Raw genomic sequence first — 13,544 nt, 5'->3', positions numbered from 1 at the left:
GCCACCACTCACCTGGATGTAACCAGATGCAGGGCCTAACTTCCTTCCCCGGCACTAAATCACCTAATGCTTTGCATCCGCTGCCCCAGGAAAAGACAAAGAGCCCCTGTGTCACCACTTGCCACCAGGCTCACGGATGGTGGCTGTGTCTTACAGGGCAAGACCTGCATCGTGGAGCTCAAGCTGACTTCTCCATAAACTCCGTGTCGCTCTCTCCCTTCTCATGAATCCAGCTGTCCCTTCCTTCAGTCACCCACGAATTAAGACACCGTCCACCCTGCACTGACCATGATGCACTAGAGTCCCTTGCTTCCCCCTCCATAGCCCCCAACAGTGTGCACCTCTTCACAGGAGGCTACGCCTGACCCCACAGGCCTCCTGGACCCCTGGCACAGTGTCACACTGTGTTGGGAATCACCCAGCGCCATCTGTGGATTAGATGAATGAGACGGTCAGCCGACCCACCCCTCTGATACCCTGCTCCTCGCCGAGTCCCTTTCCCAACCAGCTTCCCTCCTCCGAATTCAGATGTTCCTCCCCACGGGTGGCGTTTCCACCCATCTGTTTGCCTGGAGGGAGGCCAAGTGCATTGCTTTTGATGGTAGCCTGGTAACACCAATTGTCACCTCTTCATTTTTTATTAATTGCTGGGTTAACCAAGCACTTCAAATTGTGTCCACCCACGATAACATGCTCTTATTTCTGCAGTGGCCAAGAAAACAGGTTTAAGCTGAAGCAAAAAAAAAAAAAAAAAAAAAAAGAGTCCTGCAGCCTTTAGGGCCCAGCACGACTGTCATATTTTCCAGAATATTTGAGCCCAGGAAAGGCCGGGTAGAAGGTCTTGATCAAAATCTAATCTATCTACATGTTCCATGGGGTCAAGAGCAGAGGGGATATAACCTAGGGTGTGACGTCTCCTCGGCCCGTGATGGTCCCATGAGCTGATGTCCTCAGTCCCGCTTTCAGACAAGGAAACTGAGGCTGGATTGAGAAATGTACTAGATACTTCCACAGACCCCAAAGTTGGAAGAGACGGGAGATCAGGACCGTTCCTGATCAGTGCACAAGTCACAGCCCATCCCACGATGAAGGACCAGAAGTGCCCACCATCAGCTGATACAGATCTTGCCTTAAATCCTAGAAAAATTGTCCATGTGGACATGGTCACTCTGCTTCTCTTGCTTGTGACACAGACTCTCTTGGTGTGACTGCACCGCTCCACCTCCCACCTGCCCCACTATGTGTCACGCTATGCATTGGGAGCACAGCAGCAGAGGGATAGAAGAAAAGGAAGGATGCCTTCCATGTGTCACGATACTTTTTATTTGAAGGCCTGCTGCATGCTTAATGCACTTTTGTATTTATCTCTAAGGTTTTATCTCTAAGGCGATGTGCTCGGGTCATCTATTGCAAAGAATCAATGTCATCCTTCCAAACGGTCCCCTTCCACTTTCCAAGTAGCTTTTCTTTTTTTCCAACTTTCAATAAAGATGCCACGGAGGCTGCCAGGCCAAAGCACGATGACATTCCCTGACAGGCTCCCATATGGAAGCTCGAATGTTCCAGATGCCTTCCTGTGTACCAGGTTTCCAGAAGCACAGTTATGAGCCCCCTGGGGCCGGAAAAGGAGCATCACACACAGACACGCGGCCAGGCTTACTGTCTGGCTTAATGAGCAAACTGCTCAGAGCCCGCAGCAGGCCCGGGCCCGGGAGGTCCCTGCAGGGGGTCACCAGGTGAAGTCACTTCCAGCTCTCCAAAGGAGCAGGTGGAAAACTCAAAAGAAATTTGAGCATCTGGAGGGAGGGCGGGTCTACACCTCCCCACCAAGAGGACTCTGAGAAGCCGGGGGTAAAAAAGCACCAGCACTAAGCACTACAATGGTGTTTCTCAAACGCAGGGAATAAACAGATCCTTTTAAAGACGGAGGGGAGCCTGGCTGAAAAGCACAAGTCTTATTTTATGAAAATATGTTTTCAATGACAAATTAATCAGGGCAATTTTTTTTAATGTCATCAAAACATAAATGCCCAATTTAATTAGTTCTGTTGAATTAGCAGCGCTCTCTCCTAGGACACGCAGAATCGAGATCCAGGGATTGCACTCGGGGAGAGACCCCACTACAGTGTTCCACCCTTTTAATCCTGGGGTGTTCAGGAAACGGGCTTCACGGTATCACAACAAGGGTTCAAGAGGCTGCTAAAGGAACAGGCGCCCCAGAGTGGGGTGACCACCTTCCTGGTAGGAACGGACACACAGTGGTACAGAGGACTTGTATCCCTGGTAGCAGGCGGACACTACACATGTCCTCAGGTGACCCTGCGCCCAGTACAAATGCCGTGGATTGAAAGCCTCCTCCGACAGAACCTCGGTAGAGTGGGTAGCGATCCATGCCCCTTCCTCCCCAACGAAAGGGCCCCCTTCAATTCTCTCTGTCCTTCTACTCAGTGAAAAAGGCCAGGGACCTTGGACACAGGAGAGGCCTATGTTGAAGGCCAGTCTGGCTGTATCCAAATCATGCCCCACAGCTCCCACCTCTGCCCTCCGGGGGGCTGGGGAGAGGAAGCCCAGGGCAGCCGGCAGACTCTGGGCAGCAGGGGTCGTCAAAGCTCAGGAAAAACGCAAAGATAAAATTCAGCAGGGCAACAATGGCTCTGTCACTCATAAAGCCTGACCGGCAATCCTGATCTCGACATATAAAGGGTGACTGGGGCTGGAAATAAGGTACTTTGCAAGTGAAAGTTTCATGCTTTCCACAGAGTAGCAAAACGCACCTGATAACCCCGCGTGAACCCCCCTAGGAGCCCGTGAGATGGGATGGGGGGGGGGCAGGTGGGGCCCTGCTCACATCCGGACCAGGACTTCCATGACTCCTGCTGCGCCTCCCCCTTCTCTGTTCTAATCACCCTGAACTCCACCGAGGGGCCCAAATTACAGGGGTTGACAGGCAGGCGGAGCGCTCCTAATGTATCAGTCTGCAATCCAATTTTTCTCACACTGGATCCCAAATCCCTCCTGCCCCTCCTCAAATCCACAGGGCGAATTACGCTGGAAATGGGAAAACTCCTCCCTCCCGCTGGGCCCGGATTCCAAATCAGAAACAGGGGCAGGCTGGACCAGAACCTTCAAACTCCCGGCCTCCAACTCTGGAGGCGCCTGTCCAGCAGGCAGCAGCTGGGATCTGCTTCAGCCTCAGCAGCGACGCACCTTTCAGCATGACGCGATGGCAGGGGCAGCGCAACAACCTCCAGCACCAGGAGGTAAGTAAGGGAAGTGGCCCTCCGCTCCTAGGCGACACTTGGCTACCGTGCAACCGTGCTGGGACGTTCCAGCATCATCATCTCCATTGTAGAGCTGAGAAAATCAAAGTCAATGAGCTGAAGCGACTCACCCCAGGATTAGAGAGAAGGTAAGCAACAGAGACTCGGGCTCAACTCTTTGTCGATCCCTTAATAACCCATCCTGGCCCCAAACACCCTCATCTTCTGTCTCAATGACAGCAAGCCCCTCCTCTGTAGTCTCTTTGCTTATATTTTGCTGTCTACAGACCATCAGCAACACAGGAGTAGCCAAGCAATCCTGATAAATACGAGCCGGCTCCTGCCTCTCCTCCAATGCCCATGAGACCCTGCACAAATGGGCCTCGCCTCCTCTCTGACATCATCTACCACTACTTTTCTGGGGATTCTCTCTCTCCCAGGCATATGACCCCCTTGTGGTCTCTGACTGAGCAATTGAGAAGTGACCTCAGGGCCTTTGCGCTTACCTCAGCCTCAGCTCTTTCCCCAGATAGCTCCATGACTCATTCCTTCTTATTCTTCAGGTATGAGTTCAAACCACATGCACAAATCCCTGTTGAACAACCTTCTAAAAACAGCAAGCCTACCCCACACCCCTCCCCACAGCCAGGGTACTTGTCATCAGAGGAGGACAAATGTTCTCTTTGTGCAGCTTGTTCATCTGCTCCCTTCACGTAGCTGAAAAGCTACCGGAGGGAGAGACTCCTATCACTGCATTTACCAACAGCCTCTCATTCTGCTCACTGAGCAAACGAAGGTGTGGAGGCCAGTCCACCAGAGTTGGTCCCCGCTGGCCATCCCACCCCAAGGAGGAGGCTGCTGGCTCAGGGAGGGAGCCAGGGTCAGCCCCAGCCAACACGGGCTCCCCGTCACCCCTGAGCTCTCTCTCCAGGCTGCTGGGAACACAGGACTGCAAAGTCATTCTACATTTGCAAAGGTCACCTGGGTGGCCCTATGTCACACCCCTTTCCTCTGAGTGTGCGCTTCACATGGCTCTCGAGGGGATGAGGCAGCTGGAGAAGCTGCCCACGTGTCAAGCTCCCCATCCCCTCCACAGCCTCACAAGGTGCCTGCCAAGCAAGGGCCTGCCGTGGGGAGCCTCGTGCCACCGCCAGGAACCCAGAGTTTGGCTGGAATGTCACAACTATGCTGGGGACAGTGGGGAGGCCCGAGCAAGGCCAGACTGGGGAGGCCCGGGGAGGCCAGACTGGGGAGGCCCAGGGAGGCCAGACTGGGGAGGCCCGGGGAGGCCAGATGCCTTGATCTGCAGAGCTGCCAGATGCTCGAGGTCACTGCTTACATGCTGAGGGCGGCAACCCACCCGAATCCACCTGCCCAGGGAGGGGAGGGCAGGGCGGGGCGGGGCAGGGCCTCCCACCTCCTGTGTGACCTGGCCTGCCCTACCTGTGCACGTGCTCCCAAAGACAACCTCCCTCTCCAAGGGACAATGGCAAGCCCAACCCTGAGTTTCCCGACTGCTCAAATCCTCCTCCCCCTGCCCTGAAGCTGGGATCACTGCAGCTTCTGAGATGCGGCCAAGCACAGGGACAGTGTCACCCAGGCCTGGGATGGCACTGACAACACAGAGGCCTTCCACAGGAAAGAAAAAGGTGTGTGTGGGGGGGGGGGCTTCAACAGAAAGGCAGGGAAGACCTTTGGAGGCCCAGGTGCTAACTGGGATGTGTGTGAAGGCTGAGCTGGGCGGGTTTGGAATGATATTCATCATCTGATAAAACTCATTGATCCCCATTTCACCCAGGCAGAGACCCAGGCTCAGGTGAGAAGTCATCCCCTCGGATCAGAAAGTCTAAAGCGGCTCCTGCCCGCGACCCCGGTGTGCATGGCGTGAGGGCCGCCTTCCACAGAGACGCTGCGCTCCTCGGGACCAACAGACAGATCCGAGGCACCTTATGTCAAGCTGGAATCCTAACTGACCCTCTGTGGCGGGGACCCTGCAAACGCAGGCTGACTTGAGCCCAGGAGCACGGGGTGGCAGACACTGACTTTGGGGTGGCCAAGGGCCTGGTGAATTCCCAAGTCCCAAGTTCACATGCACTCTTCAGGCTGTTTATCTTGCAAACCAGGAATGGCTACGGCACAGCAACTCCGCAAGGTGCCCACTGAGGGCCCTGTGATACGGAGACGGCAACACAGGGCTGGTGTGCTCTGCAACCTGCAAAGGCCATGCAACAAAAGGTGTGACTATGACGGAACAGATGGCTGAGTCCACCCAAAGGCTCCCTCCAGGTCGATGCCTAAGCACGACCTCCTAGCCACCTCCCCCTGGAGCCCGAGTCTCTTGATACCATAAAAAGACATGAAATCCAGAGGTCCGCCCTGAAGTGCAAGGTCCCTCCAGCTGAACATCTCAGGTGAGTGGCCAGGTCGAGGTGCAGGCTGTGTCACTTTTCCTGCATCCCATGGAAGCTGGCCCAGAATGGACCTGTGCCCTGGTGTTCAGCAAAGAGCCAAACAGATCCACTTCCTGCTTTCCCTCTCTTGGCCCTCAGGACTCAGACACTGCCCCAAGGGCAGCCCATCCCTCCTAAAGAAAGTTCCTCCACCTTGAGTGAGAAGGGGTCACTTTTAGAGAAAAGGAACCCTAGTTTTGACTTCTTTTTATTTCAAGGTTATTTCAACAGTAATATGGAAAAATATTAAAATTTAAAAAAAAAAAACTTAAATACCAAATAGGTATTGAACACTAAGTCAGGCACTGTGCTGGGTGCTTCAGAATAGAACAGGTGCAGACACCCCCTGCCCACAGGAGGCTTCCAGTGCAGCAGGGGAGGAAGAAGTTCACCAAACCGTTTCCCAAAAGCCTTAAAAATCCACTGAGAACACCTCCTGGCAGGTCTGTACACACAGCCCAGAGAGGGCAAGTGCTGATCTGGGCAAGGTGGTGGGGAAGGCGGATTCGGAACCTGGGTGACAGACAGCAGGGTTCTCCAGGCTTGGAGGAGGCAGAAGTCCACAGGAAGGGAATCGACCGTCGGCAAATATCAAATGAGATCTGCTGTGGCCTGAATATCTGTGTCCCCCCAGAATAAGATGAAACACACCCCCAATGTGGTATGATGTCAGAGGATTCTGGCCAGCCAGGTCATAAGGGTGGAGCCCGGTCCTATAGCCTAGCTTCCTCCAGGACCCTCCTCACTTTCCCAAAAGAAAACCGTACACGTCCAACCCTGATCAACCACAGGTGCCACGTGCCACCTGCCCCTCCAATGCTTCCAGAGCTCCCTTCAGAACGTCTCAGCTCTCCTTTGCACTCTGGGCCTTCCCCCAAGCCCCGCCTCCCTCCCGCCACTCAACATGAATGAGGCAGCTGGGCACTCCCCGCTCGTCCCCTGGTAGAGCTGTCAGGTTGGCAAGCGCAGCGGTCCTGACGATTTCCCTGGCAAAGGTCCAGGAACGAGCTCCCTCCTGGGCTCCACGGACTTTTGTGCTCTGACAGCTCTCCTCGGCTCCACTGTGACATCTTTTTCATGGGGAGAAAAGAAAGCATATCCCTTGAAGTCCACCCATCGCTAAGTCTGAGATTTTGGAGCTGAAATAATTTGTATTGGGAAATTCCGAGAAATGGTTTCTTTCAATAAACCTCTCTTTCTGGGTCCCCTGTGAGGTTCCAGCAGAGGTTTGAGTCACACTTCTCAGAGAGGGCCTCTGTTGTGTCCACTCATGTCAAGGCCATTTGCTGAGGGGACATGACACCGGGAGGCCAGCCCTGGGCTTGGTGTCCCACAGGGCTCATGGGCAGGGAGGAAAGAAAGAAGACTGCACAGCACTCACAGGGGCCTCCATTCCCAGCCTCCACGTCCCAGCCTCCACATCCCAGCCTCCACGTCCACTCTATACACTTCACAGTGAGACAGACTCAAGCTGGGGCTTTTGCTACATGGAGATGGGACCATGTGAACTGGGGCTGGAATGAAGAGTGGTCTGGAAGGACCAGCACAGAGGGGCAGGAGAGGCGTGTGCAAGAGTCTTCGTTCATCTGCTGTTTCCTGAGTGCTCGGAATGCAGTTGGGAGTCGGGGCTGCACCGTGGTCCAGGAAAGTGGACACCGTCCCCGCCCTGTGCACTGTGCGATCTCGCGGTGGGCAGATGAGAACATGTTGGCAAATGAATTACCAGCATGTCGGTGCTGCAGGTAGGACACTGGTCTCTGCCCCCTACCCTGGGAACCGTGCTATCCAGCCCTCCTCGCCCAGCTGACCGACAGTTTCTCAGGACTGGGAGAGAAGAGCAGAGGCCAGCTCTAAAAAGAAGTGGATGGGGAACTAGCAATCCACATGCACCTGCCCATTTCCAGGCCCGGAGTTAGCAAGGCTGAGGGCCGAGCGCGTCACTCTGCAGTTCAGATCCCAGGGTCTCCCCTACAGCTGGCCCAGTAGCCATGGGAAGCTACCGAACTCCGTGGTGCCAAAGTGGAGGCCACCACCATGTTTATTCCATCTCAGAGTGTGATGTGAGGATTAAAAGTGTCAAGTGAACTGATTCACACAGAAGCAAAAAAGAAAATGGGTAGCACACAGTTACACAGTTGGTCCTAAAAAAAAAAAAAAAACTATTAGCTTTTTAAAAAACTAACCTGCACAACCCTGTGATACAGATTTTATGCCTATTCCATGTTTTCTTTTTCGTATTTCTTTGAAGAAACCGAGGCTCAGAGAATATAAAAGAATGTCACCAGCATCTCACAGGGGCATGTTGGAGTTGAAATGCAGATCCAGGCCTGGGTCGAGTTGAGAGTCATCAGTAAATCATTGCAAAAACCGAAAGCCACAGGGAATCACTCTATGGTGTTTGGACTATTATGGGCTATTTCATATTTATTTTATATCTGCAGCATTCCCAGGTCCGTTCAAGGCATCTTTATATTGGTGATAAGCCCATCTTCTCAGGCAATGGTTCTCCGGGTTGTTCAGGACAAAATGGGCCGTACGTAATTCCTTTTGGGGTGCTGCCTCAGTTTCCCTAATGCTGGAAAAAAGAGGGTTTGAGATTGCAGAGGCTCACGTGTTGGGAAGTTTATTATCACAGCTGCTCTGAAGACTCACTGCCCCCACCTCCCTCAAGCAACAGCTCGGAGCATCTGCCCTGACCCAGAAGACACCTGGGGTGCCAGGGAAGCACACAGCAAGCCCTTCCTCCTCCCGCGGCCAATTCAGACTCCTTGTTCACACTGCCTCAGAGCTGGCCCCTCCCAGAGACGTCATCTTTCCAGAACTATATGAAGGGTCCCTTCTCTGGGTCTCCCTGACACCCGAAGTGCTTTCCATATCTGTGCCAGTGGATTTGCTTCAGGAATTCACCTCCTTCCTAGGTTGCGACAGCCACACAGACATGGGTGAAAGGCACTTTCCCCTCTTCTTAGATCTATTCCATTCTGCAAAGCAGTTATATTTTGAGCACCTGCTGTGTGCAAGACACTGTGCTACGTGATTCAAAAACGAATTGTGAGGATGTCAATCGTGACAGGGACAGGGGCAGGGAGTGGAATGAGACTCTGATGTGCCTGCATAACTTCAGCAAGTGACCTTCCCCTTCAGGCTTAGCTAATTTACCTGGAAAATGGAAATAACATTATTAGCATTTATGACCATCCACACAATGATGATGATTTCATAAGATTACAAATATAAAATGCTTAGCAACCCACCCCTGGCACACAGTAGGTACATCAGATCTATGCTGGGTGACCCTGTGTGATAAGCAGTGCAAATTCTGGCTATTCCCAGAGGGGAATGTGGCTCCCTGACATCAACTTAGCTATAATTTTTGGTTTAATGAAAGCAAAGTCATTCGATATTTAATGGGAAATATGTACCAATGCATTGGCTTCAATGGGGAATCAACTTTGAAATACCATATATTAATCCAGAATCCTGGTCAACATTCCCCTATTCAGGACTTCAATAACACCGTCTCAAAGGCCACCCCCCCCATGAGGTCTCGGATCAATCTTCCTGCAGACTCTCTTGACTGAGTCCTCTCACAGGCCACTTGGAACTGTATCTTGTTTGGCCCTTCATGATCTCGTCCTGACCCGCCAACCAACATCACCCAACTCTAAGACTTCTCTCCAAGGGGACCCATGACGGAATCCTATCAATATCCATTGTGTCCGTCATCGGTTGCATAACAATGCTGCCTGAGGAACCAGAGTCTTAAGGCAACAATCATTTCTTTCTGCTCAGCATCTGCAAGTTGGCTGGGACTCGGGGGATCTCCAGGAGGCTTGGTTTCTCACTGAAGGCTCTCAGGTTGGCTGGAGGCTGTTTTCCAAGCATCCAGGGCATGCTTTCTTTTTGTGGCAAATGCAAAGACACATCAAAAAAAAAAAAAACAGAAATGCTTCAGATCTTGTCTGGTACAGGCTCCAAACTCCCACCCCATCACCTCCACTTCATCCTACAGGTCAAAGCAAGTCACGTGGTCGAGTCCAAAGCCAAGTCAAGGAGAGCAGGCAGGAATTCAGAAAACTGTGAAGAATGGAAGCCATTAATGCAAATAGCCTATCACATCCACCACCCGGGTGCCTCATACATATAAAATGATCATTAGGCACTGAATAAGTGAACAAGTGAATGAAGGGAATGAAGACGGAGCCCACTTCAGAGCCCTGTCAGGACACATGCCAATTTCACCAGCAGCCACCGCAAATCCAAAATGCGGCACAACAGTAGCACTCTCGTTAAATATTAGTTTGCTACAGGTCCCTAGACTCCACTGTACTTCAGCTGGAGAGGCGGCAGTTCAAAAACTTGTACGTTCACACTGTTATTTTTTTCATGGATCTCGGATTATGAAATAAATCAATATTCCCACTCACCCAGGGGAGCGTCCTGCACACGCCACACCAAGGAAAGAAAAAGGGACGTTGTTTTGCACACACGGGGCAGCGGAGAGGGGAGGGGATCCAAAAGGAGAAGGCGAAGAGGTGACTTTGAGCCCAACCTACAGTGGTTAATTTTCATTTAACTACCTAGCCGAGACTGGAGGCTGAGCAGAGGCACATTAAATTCCATGAACTTATGAAATGATGCATTATTGAAGCCACAGCAGGGGAAAGGGCTCGGTTTAGAACACATAAAAGACTAAAGTCTGCAGAAGTGTCATCTCCCATGACAAGGTAGGGCAAAAAAAAAAAGGAAAGCATTCTAATTGTGAAAGAAGACACCTGCTCCAATGGGGGAGGAAAACCAAACACAAGCCGGAGCCCTCTGCATTCCCTGACCCCAGTAAGGCCTGCAGTTCCTCCTAGGACCCATCACAGAATAAATCTTAAATGATTCTCTTTCCCCTGTGGCCCCCACAACCCACGGCTACACACCACTGTTTACTCATCCCCCCCAACAAATACACACTGAAGACAAACCCCTCCATCAACAGCTCACGTTCAAATGGACTCCACAGCACATTAAAAAACATCTTCCTCACTTACAGGAAGAAAACAAGCAGGCTAAAGAAGGGAAGGAGAGGGGGACTTACCAGAAAATACTAAAATAGGGTGAAAAATTGCCCAACCCTTTACTTACTTCAAGCTGCCTTAGGTTCCCTGTGCTCGTCCTCTCAACAGGTGCTGAAGTTGACCACTAAACTAAGTTGCACGGGACACCCACAGCAGGTTCATCAGCTCGCCATTCATCCCAGCAGACACAATCACGGGGTCCCTGCCTACTCCCTGCGATCTAATCCTCCTCACCAAGAGGTACCTGGGGAGCCTGGCAAAACCAGACACCCAGAGTAACCGCTAACCCTAGGCAAGGCCAAAGGTAATCCACGCAGCACAGACAGCGCCTCACTAAGGCCTGTTGGATGTACATGCCCCGTCCCCGGGAACCCCCTGCACCCTGTATTGTGTGCAGAGTAGGGAGTGAGCTGAAGATACTGATATGCTGGGACCTGTCAGTTCCAAAGCAAAAGCATGAGCTCCCGGAAGCCCATCCTACAGCCCCCTCTGCCAGTGCCAGTCTCTAAGCTCACAGGGTCTGCTGCCCAGTGGAGAGGAGCTGGGTTGGTGGTGGGACCATGCCCTCACCCTGATGCTCCACCTTCTCTGTTCAAGGTCCACCATACAGAGACCCTATGCCCCAGTGTTCTGAATCTGGCCACGAACCCTCATCACCTGGAGTTTTTGATCTTTGTGCACAAGATGCACACAAACCAACATTTGTGGTGTAGAGTGCAGGCACTACGTTGGTATACATTAAAGCTTCCCCAAGGATTCCAAAATTCAGCCAAGGTGAGACCACGGTGGCCCCTCACTCTCCCCACCAGGGCAGCCCGCTCCAGTAAGAAACCCCATTCTTTTTGGTTTATTTTTTAAGATGTTGATGGACCTTTATTTTATTCATTTATTTCTATGCAGTGCTGAGAATCCAACCCAGGGCCTCACACATGCTAGGCAAGCCCTCTACCACTGAGCCACAACCCCAGCCCAGGAAACCCCATTCTTACCGCTTCTTCTCCCCTTCTTATTTCCGTGGGCCTCCACTCCACCACACCCCACATGGCTCACAGGAGTGAATGTTCAGAAACCCTGGTGGCCTCTGTTGCAGCCACTCTATCTTCCAGGCAAAACTAGAAGGTAGGACCTGTAGAAATCTCTCCATGATCTTCCAAGGCATTGAGCTCAGGCACGCAGGAGCACAGCATGGCGTTCTAAGCCTGCTTTGGCCAGATATGAACTCTGGGTCACAAGAAAAGACACCTCACTGTGTCTTATGTAGATGGAGCCCCACGGCACCCACCTCCTCAGGACTGTTGAGCAAACACAATGAGAATCATTAACCAAGTGGATGACATATGGCAGTGCTCAAAAAGTGGCAGCAGATCTTTTTAATTTATTATGTGGGAGTTGGTCAAGGAGAGCTTACATACCACAGTGGAATTTCTAGGGCCGTTTAGCAGTTTATGGGGGCAACAAATGGGACAGAATATTTGAAATCAAGTCCACCCCCCAAATCTGCTCACTCAACCCTCTGTGTTAATGCACAGGCAAGACACAGGGTCACAGCACTGGAGCAGGAGAGATGCAGACAGGGGTGGGGAGAGAGCTCACCTGCACAGGTAGGTGGGGGGAACTGGTATCCCGAGCCTCCGGGTGGGACAGGCGAACCTGAGGCCGGAAGAGCACGGGAAGGAACCAAGAAGGTCAATGGGCTCTCACCATGAATGTATTCGAGTGTAACTAGAAGACAGAAAAAAGAGGCCATTCATTCTTTTGCTCCCTTCCAGAAGACAAGAAAAGACGACACAGGCCTCCAGTGATCAGGGTACAGAACCAGGATGGAATCCATTCCGGCGAGTCTCCTGGGAGGCCATGTATCTGTCATCTATTGCCGTGTAACAAATTACCCTCGAGTTGGCAGCCTGCAACAGCAGACATCTGTGCTCTCCGTTTCTGTAGCTCTGGCATAAGTCTGGGCACAGCTAAGTGGGTCAGAGTCTCATAAGGCTACAAAGTGTCACCAGGTGGAAGCTCGAGGGAGAGTCCACCTGTAAGCTCACGGTGCCGTAAGAATCCTGTTCCCTGTGTCTGAATGCAGTGCCTTCTTGCTAGCCGATGGCTGGATTGCTGAAGCCACCCCCAGTTCTTTGCTGAGTGGGCTCCCCCCACATGATAACCTCATCAAGGCAGCAACAAGAGCCCTCAGGGACCCTGCCTGCAAGACTCGGGTCTTACAAACGCCAACAGGATGTGATCCCAGAAGTGGCACCCACCACCTCTGCTGCCGTCTGGTGGTTACAAAAGGTCACAGGTCCCTGGCACATACAGTGGGATGACACAAGGGTGTGAACACCAGGAGGTGGGGATCCCAGGCACCCTCAGAGTCTGCTTGCCAAGTCTTTCTTTTCATGGTGGCAAAATACACACAACATAAAAGTGACCACTTTAACCACTGGAGGGTTCAGTAGAAGTCAGTTCACGTCATTTGCAACCATCCCTACGACCCTCAGCCAGGACACTTTCATCTTCCCAACCTGAAACTCTGTTGTCCACTGCACACTGCCAACTCCTGCCCCAGGCCCTAGCCACCACGGTTCTGCTTTCTCTCTCTATAAATTTACCTACTCTTGAAACCTCCTTTAAATGGAATCATAACTGTGTGTCCTTCAGTGACTGGCTTACTTCACCCAGTGTAATGTCCCCAAATTTGGCATGTGACAGGGTTTCCTTCCTGCTTAGGGCTGAATAATATTCCATTGTGTGTATTTATCTCCTCCTGTTCATCC

General features: G+C 52.0%; 1 protein-coding gene across 3 annotated transcripts in view; it reads right to left on the bottom strand.

Moving 5' to 3' along the window:
• Large1 (LARGE xylosyl- and glucuronyltransferase 1) overlaps positions 1-13,544 on the bottom strand; it is a 487,150-nt gene that overhangs the window by 454,146 nt on the left and 19,460 nt on the right. Inside the window, exon 2 of one of the 3 annotated variants that reach the window (XM_048802422.1) lies at positions 12,370-12,498. The exons of the other annotated variants lie outside the window; for them this stretch is intronic. The gene's annotated coding sequence lies outside the window, so the exon portion shown is untranslated. The remainder of the gene's footprint in view (positions 1-12,369; positions 12,499-13,544) is intronic. 3 annotated transcript variants of the gene reach the window in all.

This window comes from Marmota marmota, unplaced genomic scaffold, assembly GCF_001458135.2.
Source record: "Marmota marmota marmota unplaced genomic scaffold, marMar, whole genome shotgun sequence".
NCBI lineage: Eukaryota > Metazoa > Chordata > Mammalia > Rodentia > Sciuridae > Marmota > Marmota marmota.
The sequence above is the reverse complement of the archived record's forward strand: the minus strand, read 5'-3'. Positions and strand labels throughout refer to the sequence as shown.